Source organism: Muntiacus reevesi, chromosome 2 (genome assembly GCF_963930625.1).
Source record: "Muntiacus reevesi chromosome 2, mMunRee1.1, whole genome shotgun sequence".
Taxonomy (NCBI): Eukaryota; Metazoa; Chordata; class Mammalia; order Artiodactyla; family Cervidae; genus Muntiacus; species Muntiacus reevesi.
In genome coordinates, this window is record NC_089250.1 from 105,081,884 (window position 1) to 105,096,371 (window position 14,488).

Here is a 14,488-nt window from a genome sequence, read left to right on the forward strand (position 1 = left end):
CATGGAAGCTTCACTGAGGGACAGGTGTTCTCTGCCTTCCCCCCATCCCAGCACCACACACGCATGCACACACTACGGGAAACAGGCAAAAAATCTATAAAAGAAGTAAACTCTTGATTGAAAAAAGAAAAAGACACAATAAAGGTAAAAATGTGCAGTTCTGGCACTTCTTTCACTTTCTCCAGTGCTTATAGAGAATGTGATAATATTTATGAGTTCTCTGGATAAAGAGAGAAGGCTCCCAGACCCTGGTTTTAGGGATCAGAATATCAGCTGCCTGTGGGCCACCATGGCACATGGGTGAGCCCTAGACGCTCACGCAGGTGCCCTAGCAATGGTGACAAGGATGTCCATGAAGTGCTGTTTGTAATAGTAAAAAGTGGGAAACCACTCGAGTGTTCACCAAAAGGGAGTGAATTCCTAGTGGATGGTGTGTCCTTGCAGTGGACTCTTTTACAGAACTTTAAATGAAGGAATCAAAGCTCTATGCATTAGAGCTGAAGAATGCAGTGTTGAATGGAAAAGTTAACTGCATAATGACACATAGAATACGATGTCATTGTATGGATTTAAAAATGATAGATTGCTTGTGGATATCTACATAAGAAGTAAAAGTATAAAAATGAGGAATGGATGGAGATAGGTCAAAATCATGAGACTCTGTAAAGGGCAAAGGAAATTGAGTGGGGACCAAATAGAATTCAACCTTTTCTGTGCAGCTTATTTATTTTCTTTAAAGTTGGAAAGAAAAATGTTCAAATGTGAGTATTTGTCCATTTGGCATATCCATAGATGAAATTTTATGTTATTCTCAGTAGCTGTCTGTATTTTTCTGGTTGGTCTTTTTTTTATTTTTATTTTTTTAGTTGAAGTATACTTGATCTGGACTTCCCTGGTGGCTCAGAGCATAAAGAATCTGCCTGCAATGCAGGAGACCTGAGTTCAGTCCCTGGGTCCAGAAGATCCCCTGGAGAAGGGTATGGCAACCCACTCCAGTATTCTTGCCTGGAGAATTCCATGGACAGAGCAGCCTGGTGGGCTACAGTCCATGGGGTCACAAAGAGCCGGACACGACAGAGTGATTAACATTTTCCTCAATGTCAACGCTGAGCATCTTTTCATGTGCTTGTTGGCTATCTGTATATCTTTGAAGAAATGTCTGTTTATATCTTCTGCCCATTTTTGATTGAATTGTTTGTGTTTTGTTGACATGGAGTTGTATGAATTGTACATGTATTTTGGATATTAACCCCTTGTTGGTTGCATTGTTTGCAAATACTTTCTGCCATTCTCTAGGTTGTCTTTTCTTTTTGTTGCTGGCTTACTAAGCTGTGCAAAAGCTTTTAAGTTTGATTAGGTCCTTCCCGTGTGGCTCAGACAGTAAAGCGTCTGTCTGCAATACAGGAGACCTGGGTTCGATCCCTGGGTCGGGAAGATCCCCTGGAGAAGGGAATGGCAGCCCACTCCAGTATTCTTGCCTGGAAAATCCCATGGACCAAGGACCCTGGTGGGTTACAGTCAATGGGGTCGCAGGGAGTCGGATACAACTAAGCAACTTCACTTCAGGTCCCATTTGTTTATTTTTACTTTTATTTCTTTTGCCTTGGGAGACTGATCTAAGAAAATATTGCTAAGAATTATATCTGAGAATGTTTTGCCTGTGTTCTCTTCTAGGAGTTTTGTGATGTCATGTTTTATATCTAGGTGTTTAAACTATTTTGAGTTCATTTTTGTGTATGGTGTGGAGGATATTCTTTTGCATGTGGATATCCAGTTTTCCCAAAGTGTACAGTTGAAAGATTGTCCTTTCCTTATTGAATAGTCCTGCATCCTTATGGAAAATCTATTGACCATATGTGACAGGGTTTTTTCCAGGTTCTCTCCTTTATTTGCTTGGGTTGTACATCTGTCCTTCTGCTAGTACTACACTGTTTTGATTATGGTAGCTTTGTAGTAAGCTTTGAAGTCAAGAAGTGTGAGTCTTTCAACATTGTTCTTTTTCAAGATTGTGTAGGCTACGTGGGGTCACTTTTCAGTACTTTTTAAATTTTCAAAAGAAAAGGCACAAGGCTGATGGGTAAACTCAGAATTTACTCTATACTAGGCAAAAATTTAAGAAGGAAATCCATAGCCTGGTGGATGTTTTAAGTACAAGACATTAAAAAAAAAAAAAGTCTCTAAGAATATAAGCAGACAGTAAAGGTTATCCACAAATTAAAATCAGGGTGAGTTTACTTGATGGTTTAGTATTAGGAGATTTAGTTCTATTGTGTCAATAGATCAAGTCCAATACCCATTTCTAAAAGAAAAACTTCTTCCTTATGAAAAACATAAAATAGTCATAAACTTTTGCCAAATTTTACAGCAGCAAAAACTTCTAAAATAACAAACAAAATTTAAAAAATAAAGGACTAAAAAAAAAAACCCCACAATCATGTTGGTGATCTAAACAGAAAACTTTTAGAATCTGACAATTCCGTAAACAAAAAAAGAGAAGGGAGTGGAGGATTTGAATAATTATAATAATAAGATCATATATAGATGTATCTTATATGTGTAAATGCATCTTATATGTACATATATATGCATCTCACATTATTTTGTCTTATAGAAAACTTTATTAAACACTCACAAAAGTTTACTGTTCACTTTATCAAAAAAACAACCTTAGTAAGTTTCAAAAAGTAGAGGTTTCTTTAGGCCATATTCACTTACCTTAATTCATTGGAATGAGAGCTGAATGGTGAAAAGATTGCTTTAAAAAGAGTGTAACTAATTAAAAAAATAATAAATACTTTAAAATTAACTCCTCAAAGAGTAAATCAAACTGAAATTTAAAATTATTAATACAAGGGGAACAAATTATATAAAACTTACCAGATACATTTAAAACTCTTCATAAGAGCAAACATATTTTGTTGGCAATTTGATCTCTGGTTCTTCTGTCTTTTCTAAATCCAGTTTGAACGTCTGGAAGTTCTTGGTTCACTTACTGTTGAATTAAGATAGAGAACAATAAAGGAAATAAAATAGAAAGGACAGCATAGGGAATTTTTTAAAAGTAAAAAGTTAAAATAAATACATAGAAAAAATTATAAAAATATTAAGAAAAACCAATTTTAACTTTTATAAAAGAGTTGACCTCTGACAAGCCTGATTAAGATTGGGAGAATAGATGAGAAGAAGTTGAAATGTATAACATTAAGAACAAGAGATATGATACAACCACAAATATGAAAGAGATGAAAAGAATTATAAATGAATATGATATGCAACTATAGCGAGAGAGTTCCAGAAAAACATCTACTTCTGCTTTATTGACTATGCCAAAGCCTTTGACTGTGTGGATCACAACAAACTGTGGAAAATTCTTCAAGAGATGGAAATACCAGACCACCTCAACTGCCTCCTGAGAAATCTGTATTTAGGTCAAGAAGCAACAGTTAGAACTGGACATGGAACAACAGACTGGTTCCAAATCAGGAAAGGAGTATGTCAAGGCTGTATATTGTCACCCTGCTTATTTAACTTATATGCAGAGTACATCATGAGACATGCTGGACTGGATGAAGTGCAAACTGGAATCAAGATTGCAGGAGAAATATCAATAATCTCAGATATGCAGATGACACCACACTTATGGCAGAAAGCAAAGAATAACTAAAGAGCCTCTTGATGAAAGTGAAAGAGGAGAGTGAAAAAGTTGGCTTAAAACTGAACATTCAGAAAACTAAGATCATGGCATCCAGTTCCATCACTTCACGGCAAATAGATGGGGAAACAATGGAAAGAGTGACAGACTTTATTTTGGGGGGCTCCAAAATCACTGCGGATGGTGACTGCAACTATGAAATTAAAAGATGCTTGCTCCTTTGAAGAAAAGTTATGACCAACCTAGACAGAATATTAAAAAGCAGAGACATTACTTTACCAACAAAAAGGTCCATCTAGTCAAAGGTATGGTTTTTCCAGTAGTCATGTATGGATGTGAGAGTTGGACCATAAAGAAAGCTGAGCACTGAAGAAATGATGCTTTTGAACTGTGGTGTTGGAGAAGACTCTTGAGAGTCCCTTGGACTGCAAGGAGAGCCCACCAGTTTATCCTAAGGGAAATTAGTCCTGAATATTCATTGGGAGGACTGATGCTGAAGCTGAAACTCCAATACTTTGGCCACCTGATGTGAAAAATCGACTCATTGGAAAAGACTGATGCTGTCAAAACATGTATATTATCTAGGGTGAAACAGATCACCAGCCCAGGTTGGATGCATGAGACAAGTGCTCGGGCCTGGTGCACTGGGAAGACCCAGAGGGATCGGGTAGAGTGGGAGGTGGGAGGGGGGATCAGGATGGGGAATACATGTAAATCCATGGCTGATTCATATCAATGTATGACAAAACCCAAAAATAGATAGATAAATAAATAAATAAATGATGTGCAATTCAGCTCTTAAAAAAAAAAAAAAAGACTGATGCTGGGAAAGATTGAAGGCAGGAGGAGAAAGGGACGACAGAGGATAAGATGGTTGGGTGGCATCACCAGCTCAATGGACATGAGTTTGAGTAAGCTCTGAGAGTTGGTGATGGACAGGGAAGCCTGGCGTGCTGCAGTTCATGGGGTTGCAAAGAGTCGGACACAACTGAGTGACTGAACTGAACTGAATAGCAATACATTTAAAGAACAAGAGAAATGAATGATTTTTCAGAAGAGTATAAATTACCAATACTCATTCAAAACGAAAAGAAAACTTGGCTAGATACATAACAATATGCAAGATTAAAGTGTGATTAAAAGTCTATGAAATTAAAAGACACTCCTTGGAAGGAAAGCTATGACAAACCTAGACAGTGTATTAAAAAGCAGAGACATTACTTTGCTGACAGAGGTCTGTGTAGCCAAAACTATGGTTTTTGCAGTACTCACGTACAGTTGTGAGAGTTGGACTATAAAGAAGGCTGAGCATTGAAGAATTGATGCTTTCGAATTGTGGTGCTGGAGAAGACTCTTGAGAGTCCCTTGGATTGCAAGGATATCAAACCAGTCATTCTTAAAGGAAATTGTCCTGGTTATTCATTGGAAACTGAAGTTCCAATACTTTGGCCACCTGATGCAGAGTTGACTCATTGGAAAAGACTCTGATGCTGGAAAAGATTTAAGACCAAAGAAGAAGGGGATGGCAGAGGATGAGATGGTTAGATAACATTACCGACTCAATGGACCTGGATCTGAACAAACTCCAGGAGATAGTGAAGGATGGGGAGCCTGGCCTGCTGCAGTCCTTGGGGTCGCAGAGTCAGATACAACTTAGCAACTAAACAATAAGAACTACAGAAAGTCTGTGACTTAGTACAACTCAGTAATAAAAGACAAATAACACAATCTAAAAATGGCAGATTCTGAACAGACATTTCTCCAAGGAAGGTATGTAAATAGCCAGTAAGCAAATGAAAAGATGCTCGATGTCATTAGTCATCAGGGAAATACGAATCAAACTGCAATGAGAGGCCACCTTCTCACCCACTAGGATGGCTAGAATCAAGAAGTCAGATAATATTAAAAACAAGTGTTGGTGAGGATATGGAGAAATTGGAACCCTCATTCACTGCTGTGTGTTTGTGTACTAAGTCGCTTCAGTTGTATCCGACTCTTTGTGACCCCAAGGACTGTAGCCACCAGGCTCCTCTGTCCATGGGATTTCCCAGGTAAGAATACTGGAGTGGATTGCCATTTCCTTCCCCAGGGATCTTCCCAACCAGGGACTGAACCCATGTCTCTTATGTCTCCTGCATTGACAGGTGGATTCTTTCCCACTAGTGCCACCTGGGAAACCCAGAGTTACCATATGACCCTGTAATTCTACTCCTAGGTATATACCCAAAGAAACGAAACACAAAAACTTGTATATGAAAATTTTTATGGCAGCATTGTTCACAATAGCCAACAGGTAGAAATAACCCAAATGTCCATTGATAGGTAAATAGATAAAACATATTATATCCATATAATGGAATGCTGTTTAGCCATAAAAAGTAATAAATTCTGATACATGCTACAACATGGATAAACTTTTAAAACATTATGTTAGATGAAAGAAGCCAGCCCCAGATCATACAATTACATGGTTTGATTAATATGGTATGTCTAGAATAGGAAAATCTACAGAGACAGAAAGTAGTTATGGGGTTGCTGAGGATTAGGGGTAGTGGTACTTGAGTTAGGGGTGATAGCTGAAGGGTACGGGGTTTCTTTCTGAGGTGTCAAAATGTTTTAAATGTGTTTTAAATGTGACTGTGATCATGGTTTCACATCTGTAAATATACTAAAATGTAAATGTACTTTAAATGGATGACTCATAAGGTAATGAATTAGATCTCAATAAAACTGTTAAAAAAAACTATAACTTACAAGTGCATCAGGTCTAGATGATTTAACGTTGATTTTAGTATTAATAAGGCATTACTAGCTTACCTTCCCTCCTTTAATCTTAGGGCTTAACACAACAGGAGTTTGTCTTTTACTCACATAGAGACCAGGTGTTCCTGGTTGTTTGGCTGTTTCCCAATGGTAATTCAGGAATCCCTGTTTCTTCTATCCATCATCCCCACCATCTTTAACGGATAGCTACTGGGATCAGTGCAAAAGAAGACAGTGCAAGGAGGGTGGAAAATTGGAGGTTTTTCTGCCCCAGAACTGGAAGGGGTCTGCTTTTGCCCCATTCCATTAGCACAAATTTAGTCTCTTGGTACCCTAACAGTAACAGTCTGAGAAATGTGGTCTAGTATAGGCCAGGTGGAAGAAATGTTGAGTTCTAACTAAATTTTTAAACACTGAACCATTGTTACTCAGATTATTCCAGGTTATTTTAAAAGATTGAAAACGCCTCCTTTTCCACTCTATAGGCAAGCATGATCTTAATAACAAAACTTGATGAATATGAACCAAATAACTAGAGACCAATTGTAAGGCATAGTTCTGGCGAGGCAGAAAAGGAAAGATGACCTCAACAGAAGTAGGTTACCTTTATTTAGGCAAGGAGGGGCGACAGTTGGCCTAACGACCAGGCTGAGCGCAGAGAGGGATCAGGGAGGCTTCATACTTATAGGGAGGTTTGTGGAAGTGATAAGGGAAACGTCAATCAGGCGGGATATTTTGAGTATTCTTTTGTTGAGATGACATTTGTAGTTGGGCAGAGGGTGATAAGTCTTCTGGGCGGTTGTAGGGGGTGGTAGGTTTCTGGACAGGGGCTGATAAGTCCCAGATAGATGCAACCGGCCTGGAGCATCAGGGTGGAACTAAAGTTATACTTTGTTTTCTCCGAAGTTGGATGATTCAGCAAGGGGCCTTTGAGACTGTTGTTCTCTTTTCTAGGCCCCAAAGACTCCTTCACCAATCACACTTAAGAACATAGATGCAAGAATTCTGAGTATACAAAATTTAAAATTAGGAAATTTATCAACATTAAGTGAAGAATAATTTAAAAGACAAAGATCACACAATTTGGCCAATAACAGCCAAAAATACTACTGATAAATTCCTACTATTGATAAATAGTGATCCCTAATAACAACCCTAACACAGGAATGCAAAACTATCACTAAAGGCTTGGAGTGGAATAAAAATTGTTCAGGACAGGAACAATATAGATGAAGTAAAGACTTGATCCAAGTAGAAATGGGGCAAGGGAGACAGAACTGGGAAATCTCAGTAATCAACACACCGTATTTTTAACACTATATAAAAACAACAAAATAGAGATTTATGTAGTAATAAACATTCTGAACCATGCCTTCTTCATAAGGTTCAGGAAAATTAAGTTTACATAAAAATAAACAATAAAAATATTGAGGTCAAATCTTGCTCGAATATATTATAAGAAAAAAGAAAAGAGAACAAGGATCAGAATATTGTTGCTACCTCAACAAAAGCATAGCAGAAAGACAAACCTACACCAAAAAGTATACAACTGTAGCCTCTTATCTCAAAGTGGTTTAAAAAAATGCATTAAGAAATTGATATAAAACATGAAAGGTTAACTTAAATTAGTATTAGAAAAATCTGAAATGTGATGGCAGAACTCCAGGAAAGAATTAGAAATAAAAGGAAAAACATCACTTCATAAATTAAGAATAAAACAGAAGGAACATAGTGAATAAACACAACAGACAGAGTATTAAGAGAAACAAAAGTGACAGATATCAAAATGGAAAAAGAAGATCCAACATATCCCTGAAGAAGAAAACCAAAATAAGAGTACAGAATACTTAAAATTATTACTTAAGAAAACGTTCTTGAGATAAAGATTAGAAGCTATGTGTGAAGAAAAGATCACACTATACATCACACACATTATCAACCCAGAATGAACTGTACCAAAATATACTATAAGAAAATTACTGGACTTTCTTGTTGCTATTGTTTCGTTGCTTTTCGACCCCATGGACTACAGTGCACCAGGCTTCCCTGTCCTTCACCATCTCATGAACATACAGTCCGTAACGAGAATGACTGGAAGGAGCCTGACAAGGGGCTTGACAGGGTTGGTGATGGCCGGATGTGGGCAGGAGGAGGAGGTGGCCGGGGGATGACTCCCATGACCCCGGCTTTCCTGAGGGGGTGAGCAGTGGCCCTTCTGCTAGGCAGAGGGCTAAGAGAGGAGCAGAAGGCCTGTTTCGGGGTTGGAGAGTGGTTTTGGCCCCGGGCTGCGCAGACAGACTGGCTGGGTGTGAATCCCGGCTCCCTCACTTACCAGCTGTGGTGACCTTGGGCAGGTCCTGTAACTCGTCTCTGCCCCCAAAGTGACGCTACCTCAGTCACAGGAGTGGGAGATTCCATGGAGGCAAGTGCCCACACAGAGGGCCAGGACAGAGGGGCCCACAGGAAGCACTCAGCCGTGCCAAGCGTCGTCGTCTTTATGGTGATGCAGATGATGCCACTAGAGAGGCTCCACGGGCAGCTGGCAGGAAAGCAGCTCCGCTTCCGGAGGGAATGGTCAGCCTGAGAGTTAAGGCCTCAGCAACAGATGAACCCGCCAGGAGGAGTGTGCCAGTGGGAGGGAAAGAGAAATGAGCCACGGTGAGACGCTTGAGGCCACCTAGCCTGAGGAAGCAGAAGAAAAAGGAAGAGGGAGAGATTCCCAGTGAAGGGAGTGAGTAACAGCATCCAGTACTTTTTTCACTTTGCCCACATGGTCCCCCGGAAGTGCTCACCCAGATGTCTGAGTACATTGTGATCCATTTCCCCCATCTCATCTTTCTAGCTAGAGAACTCTGAGGATAAGCAGTTTGTGCTTGTCCGTGGTTCCAGCTGATGTTGGATAGCTCCAGGTCTCCACCATGGCTTCCAGGTTGATTGACTCCACCACTTACAGTGATCTCCTCGGGAAGGCCAAAGTATCCATCCTGGTGTGTCAGCATCTGCCCTTTGCATTCTCTCTCAGTCTGCTTTGCCTGCTTGCTTGCTTAGTTGCTCAGTCATGTCCAACTCTGTGTGACCCTGTGGACCATAGCCTGCCAGGGTCCTCTGTCCATGTGATTCTCCAGGCAAGAATACTGGAATGGGTTGCCATTTCCTCCTCCAGGGGGTCTTCCCAACCCAGGGTCTGCTTTCTAAGGGCCCTAAATACCTTGGTCACCTTATGCGAAGAGTTGGCTCATTGGAAAAAACCCTGATGCTGGGAGGGATTGGAGGCAGGAGGAGAAGGGGACGACAGAGGATGAGATGGCTGGATGGCATCACTGACTCGATGGACTTGAGTTTGAGTAAACGCCGGGAGCTGGTGACGGACAGGGAGGCCTGGCGTGCTGCGGTTCATGGGGTCGCAAAGAGTCGGACACGAATGAGCGACTGAACTGAATGCCTTAGAACTTGTATTATTAGAACTTCCCTCCACCATCTTAAAATGTGGGGAGTACTCTTAAAATCACATTCTGCCAGTGCCTACTTGTGGGATGGGTGGTGGTGGTCTTGGAGCCGCAGAATCCAGCCCCCCAGCCCTGGCCCTGTCAAGGCCACTTCCGAGCTAGGCGCGATGGTGGGGCAGAGGCAAGGAGTGCATTGTCAGGGAACCGCAGCTGCCCGGCTGGAGGCTGGGAGGCCTGAATAGCTTCACAGCTCTGGGCCAGCTCGCTGAATGGGAGCGTGCCCCTCCCTGGCGGTGGCCCAGAATAGATGACATTTTCATTGCAAACTAACAAGGGGAGAAATCCAATTACCTTACAAAGGAGCTCCCAAGGGGCCTCACAGCTTAGAGAAAGAGGAAGGGGAAGGGAAGGGAGAGGGTGTGTGTGTGTGTGTGTGTGTGTGTGTGTGTGTGTGTGTGTGTGTGTGTGTGTGTGTGTGTAGGCTCCCACCCAAGCCAGGAGAAACAAAGCCCTAGGGGGCATGGGAGATAGGCTTGAAGGCTGGAGAGGTGGAACTGGGGGTTTTAATTAATTCCATTAGGCCAGAGGGTAGGCCAGGGAAGCTCCAGGTCCCTGGAAGCTCTGAGCAGACAGACCTCCTTCCTTGGCAACACAAGGGTGGTGTAACTCTAACTCCCCCCAGGCAAGCCCCAGCCTCTCTGAACCCCTCTCAGATCGGGATTTCCCAGACTTGAATCATCAGGAATTCATGCACACATCCTGCTAAACTATTAATCTTTTATCTTTAAATTTATTTAGAGTGTATTATTTAAGTTTAGATTTAAGAAGAAAAGTTTCTATCCTAAATGCAAATAGGAAAATTGGAAGATAATTCTAAAATGAAAGATGATTCAATAACCAATGTTTTAAACCTCAACTAGGTATTGGGGTGACTGAGGGTTTTGGGTTTGGAAGCTGAGATAATCGAGGAGTGGGTGGGGTGGGAGTGGAAAGGGGTGGGATGTTAGCAAGTGTTTGCAACAAACACTGATTTCTCCTAGGTCTAACCCAGGAGAATTAAGAGAACTGAAAAGGAACACTTCTCCTCTAGGCTCTCCCAGCCCTGGCCCCAGAGTGGCGGGCATGGCAACACCAGTCTGGGGTGCCCTTAACCTTGGTTGCCCAACTGCTTAGTGGGGATTAGGGGCAACGTGGCAGTCTACTGTACCACTCACTGGACAGACCTGCTTTCTGTGCTTTGTGGGGTGGCCACTGGGGTCCCTGAAAGTGTGAGTGGCCTAGGGGAGGGGGAAGATGATGGTGGTCCCAAGGCAACAAGAAAGTCCACTCTCCTGCTTTCCTCTTTGGACTTGGCAGGAAGGGCCGCAGATCCCCTTTGGGAGGAAATTATCATTTGCTTCCTCCAGCCCAGCCAGAGCAAATCAGCCTTGAAAGGCTTGCCTGCCTCAAGGCCACACAGCTTGCCCCTTTGTGGCTCCTTCCTGGCCCCACTCTCACTACCCTAGGGAATTGAACTCTCTGGCCCAGATGCCTGAAAATTAGCTTTCTGAGGCTCAGGGACCTGGGCTGGGGTGGTGGGGTGGTGGTGGCTGTACTTGGGATTATAGAGATCCCTCTCTTCCACACACATCACCTGTTTCCAAACCACAGACATCACCTGTTTCTTCTGTCAAATGGAGGCTTTTAGGGGGAGCTTTGGTCCCAGGGGAGCTTGGGCCCAAGGGTGGGACAACACCAACTCCCATCCCTCACTCTCACAGCCACCCCAAACCTTGAGGAAAGTAAAGCAAACTGAGAAAGCGGCACTGCTCACTAGGGGCCGGCTCAGATTAAGCCCCGCCACTCACCACTGACCCGGCAGGGACCACTGTGGGCTTTGGGGGCTTCCTGCTCCCTCCTGCTCCTTGGGCCACCCCTGCTTTCAGGATGCTGCAGGAGAGGAGGTTAGCAAGGGAATGCAAGTCTGAGTCAAGTCTTCAAAGGATTCTCCAGTCAATGAGATACTTGGGGAGGGAGGCAGAGTGGGAGGTTCAAGAAGGGGGTGATCTGCACTGGCTGAGGCAGTCAAAGAAGCTTAGAGAAGGGAAAGAGAGTAATCAAAACTGATAAAGCACTTCCTAATCGGTTACTCTGCATGGTGTTGGGCTTTTCAATACTCAAGGAGGTGTTGAGGCTGGTGGCTGACTTAAAAACACCATTTAGAAAATAGATGAGTTCACTCTGTATTTCCTTGCCATATACCCATTTCTAGTTCCTATTTTTCACCTCCTATGGCATTTGACTGTATTGAAAGCCCTTCCTTTTTATATTCAGACTTCTTTGCTTTCGGGACTCCACTCTTTTCCTACTTTTCTGAGCATTCTGTGTGCATCTTCCAGTGAGTCCAACTTGGGTCTCTGCTGCCAGGGTTTTGTGGGTGGGTGTGTGTGGGGTGTGTGTGTGTGGGTGTGTGTGTGGGTATGGATATGTGTGTGTTTATATTTAGAAAATACATGTTCTCTAGATGACTATAGTACTGTAATTTTGCAGGGTTTGTTCCATCCTCTGGCTGTACCTGGAGTTCATTCCTTAACCTTTTCATCTATAACCAGCCTTATTGTTTTGATCTTATCTCTCTCCTGAGGACTCCCAAATTTATTTCCATCACTGGTAAATCCCACAACCTATAAGATACATCCACCTGGACATCTCAACTCAAGAACACAAGAGACCCTCAGCTGAACTCGTGTTTCCTCCAAACTTTCTTCTTACCATGAAATCTTCTGTCCCAGGCTCCCAAAGTGGAAGTTCCTGGGTCCTCACTGATTCACTTCCCTCTTGATACCTCTCACCCTCCTTTGTGACCAGAACCTCTCCCACACCCCATTGCCATCCTGCTCAATGACCAAGGGAGTTCCACCTCTTAAATTCCTCTTGTGTCGGCACCTTCCTCACTCCCCAAGTCTCTAGCATCTCATACTGACTACTGAAGAAGACTTGTAACAAGTGGCATAGTTCAGTCTTTCTCCGGCAAAGAGAATCCCTTAGCATAGAAATCTCCTTTTTCTTTAGCATAGAAAAATCCCGGTTAAGGGATTCCCGGGCCCCTCCCTCACCAAGATGCATATTATTACTCTTCTGAATTCGCTTGCCTGTGTATCCTAATCCTTCTACAAGCACATATTTATACACTCCTGTCTTTTCCCTATTCCTTTGTTTATCCAACAAATATTTGTTTATTTTAGAAACTGTTATTTTTAATCGATCTTAGTTTTATTTTCTCTTTAAGAGGCTGGGAAAGTATAGCTTAAGACCACTCAGTGGTTATTCCTACCCATTCAGTGGCCTGAGCAGTGGGAGCTGCAAACCCATTTTGAGCTACAGGCTGAGGGCTCTATCTTCCACTGGAAGCTGAATAGTCATGACAAGGCCCTGTGCCTTCAGACCCACCTGCAACTTCAGAATGGGCTACCCCGGTGACCCAAATGGTAAAGAATCCGCCTGCAATGAGGGAGACCTGGGTTTGGTCCCTGGGTTGGGAAGATCCTCTGGAGGAGGGCATGGCAACCCACTCTAGCGTTCTTGCCTGGAGAATCCCCATGGACACAGGATCCTGGCGGGCTGCAGTCCACGGGGTCGCAGAGATGGACATGACTGAGCGACTAAGCACACACAGCAGCAAGTCCAGGAGCTGGAGCAGTCCATTCACCCTGAAATCCCTCCTCGTCACACAGCCTGCTCCTCCTCTCCCATCTGTTCAGAACCTCTGTGGAAGGAAGAGATTATGCACAGCCTCCCGTGGGCATGCAGATGGTGCCAGGCGTCTGCAGAACTTCCCGAGCCTGTATCCACCACATCAGACCCTCTGGGGGAGCTCCCTTGCTGGTGCAGGTGATGGCAGTGTCCTCATGGCTCAGGTGAGAGTCTTCATTACACGGGGTAACAGTGGGCAGGTGACTGTAAGATGCCTCTGTGAGAGGCTGGCAGTCAGCCTAGGGATCAATAACCACTGAAAGTCACAGCTCCCAGAAAGCTGCCTGGTTCTGAATAGTGAAGGTTCCAGGAGTGAAGCAGCCAGCAACAGGCGTGGCCCCAGTGGCAGCAGCAAGCCTCAGTACAGCCTGGTGGCCGGTATCCCTGGGGAGTGTGACTCTGATGTCAGCCATCAGTTTTCCATGGCAACAATGGCATGAGCCACCAGCAGAAGCTTCTCCCAGGTCCTTTCCAGGATTATGATGTACATTGCTTCACTCTTCCTTCTGTAGAGGTTCTGTTTCATTTGGAAGTCACAGTTCATGCCACCTAGGGCTCCAGACATTGTGAAAGTTGCTCTTTAAGTTATGTGGAGAACCCAGAACCATGCTGTATGAACTCCTGTATAGTTAATGTAGTAAGACCAGCAACCATTTATTTGGTGTCAGCTATGAGTCAGACCATGAGCTCACGGTGGGGGAAGATAAGGATGAAGCAGATCCTGGTCCTGGCTTCATGGAGTATGGAATCTAGTCTTCATGCCATTGCACATGCTGTTCTGGCATGCTGTTCTGGCATGCAGATATAGGTCTTTGCACTGGAAAATGCCTGCTCATAATTAGGAGATCTTATGCTTCCTTCCCACTCTCTGATGGATCATCCTATGCCCCCTTGG

The 14,488-nt window shown here is 43.2% G+C and overlaps 1 pseudogene; it reads right to left on the reverse strand.

The window, feature by feature from the left end:
- Positions 1-13,622: 13,622 nt before the first annotated feature.
- On the reverse strand, positions 13,623-14,158 carry LOC136157224 (small ribosomal subunit protein uS2B-like; annotated as a pseudogene).
- Between the last annotated feature and the right edge of the window lie 330 nt (positions 14,159-14,488).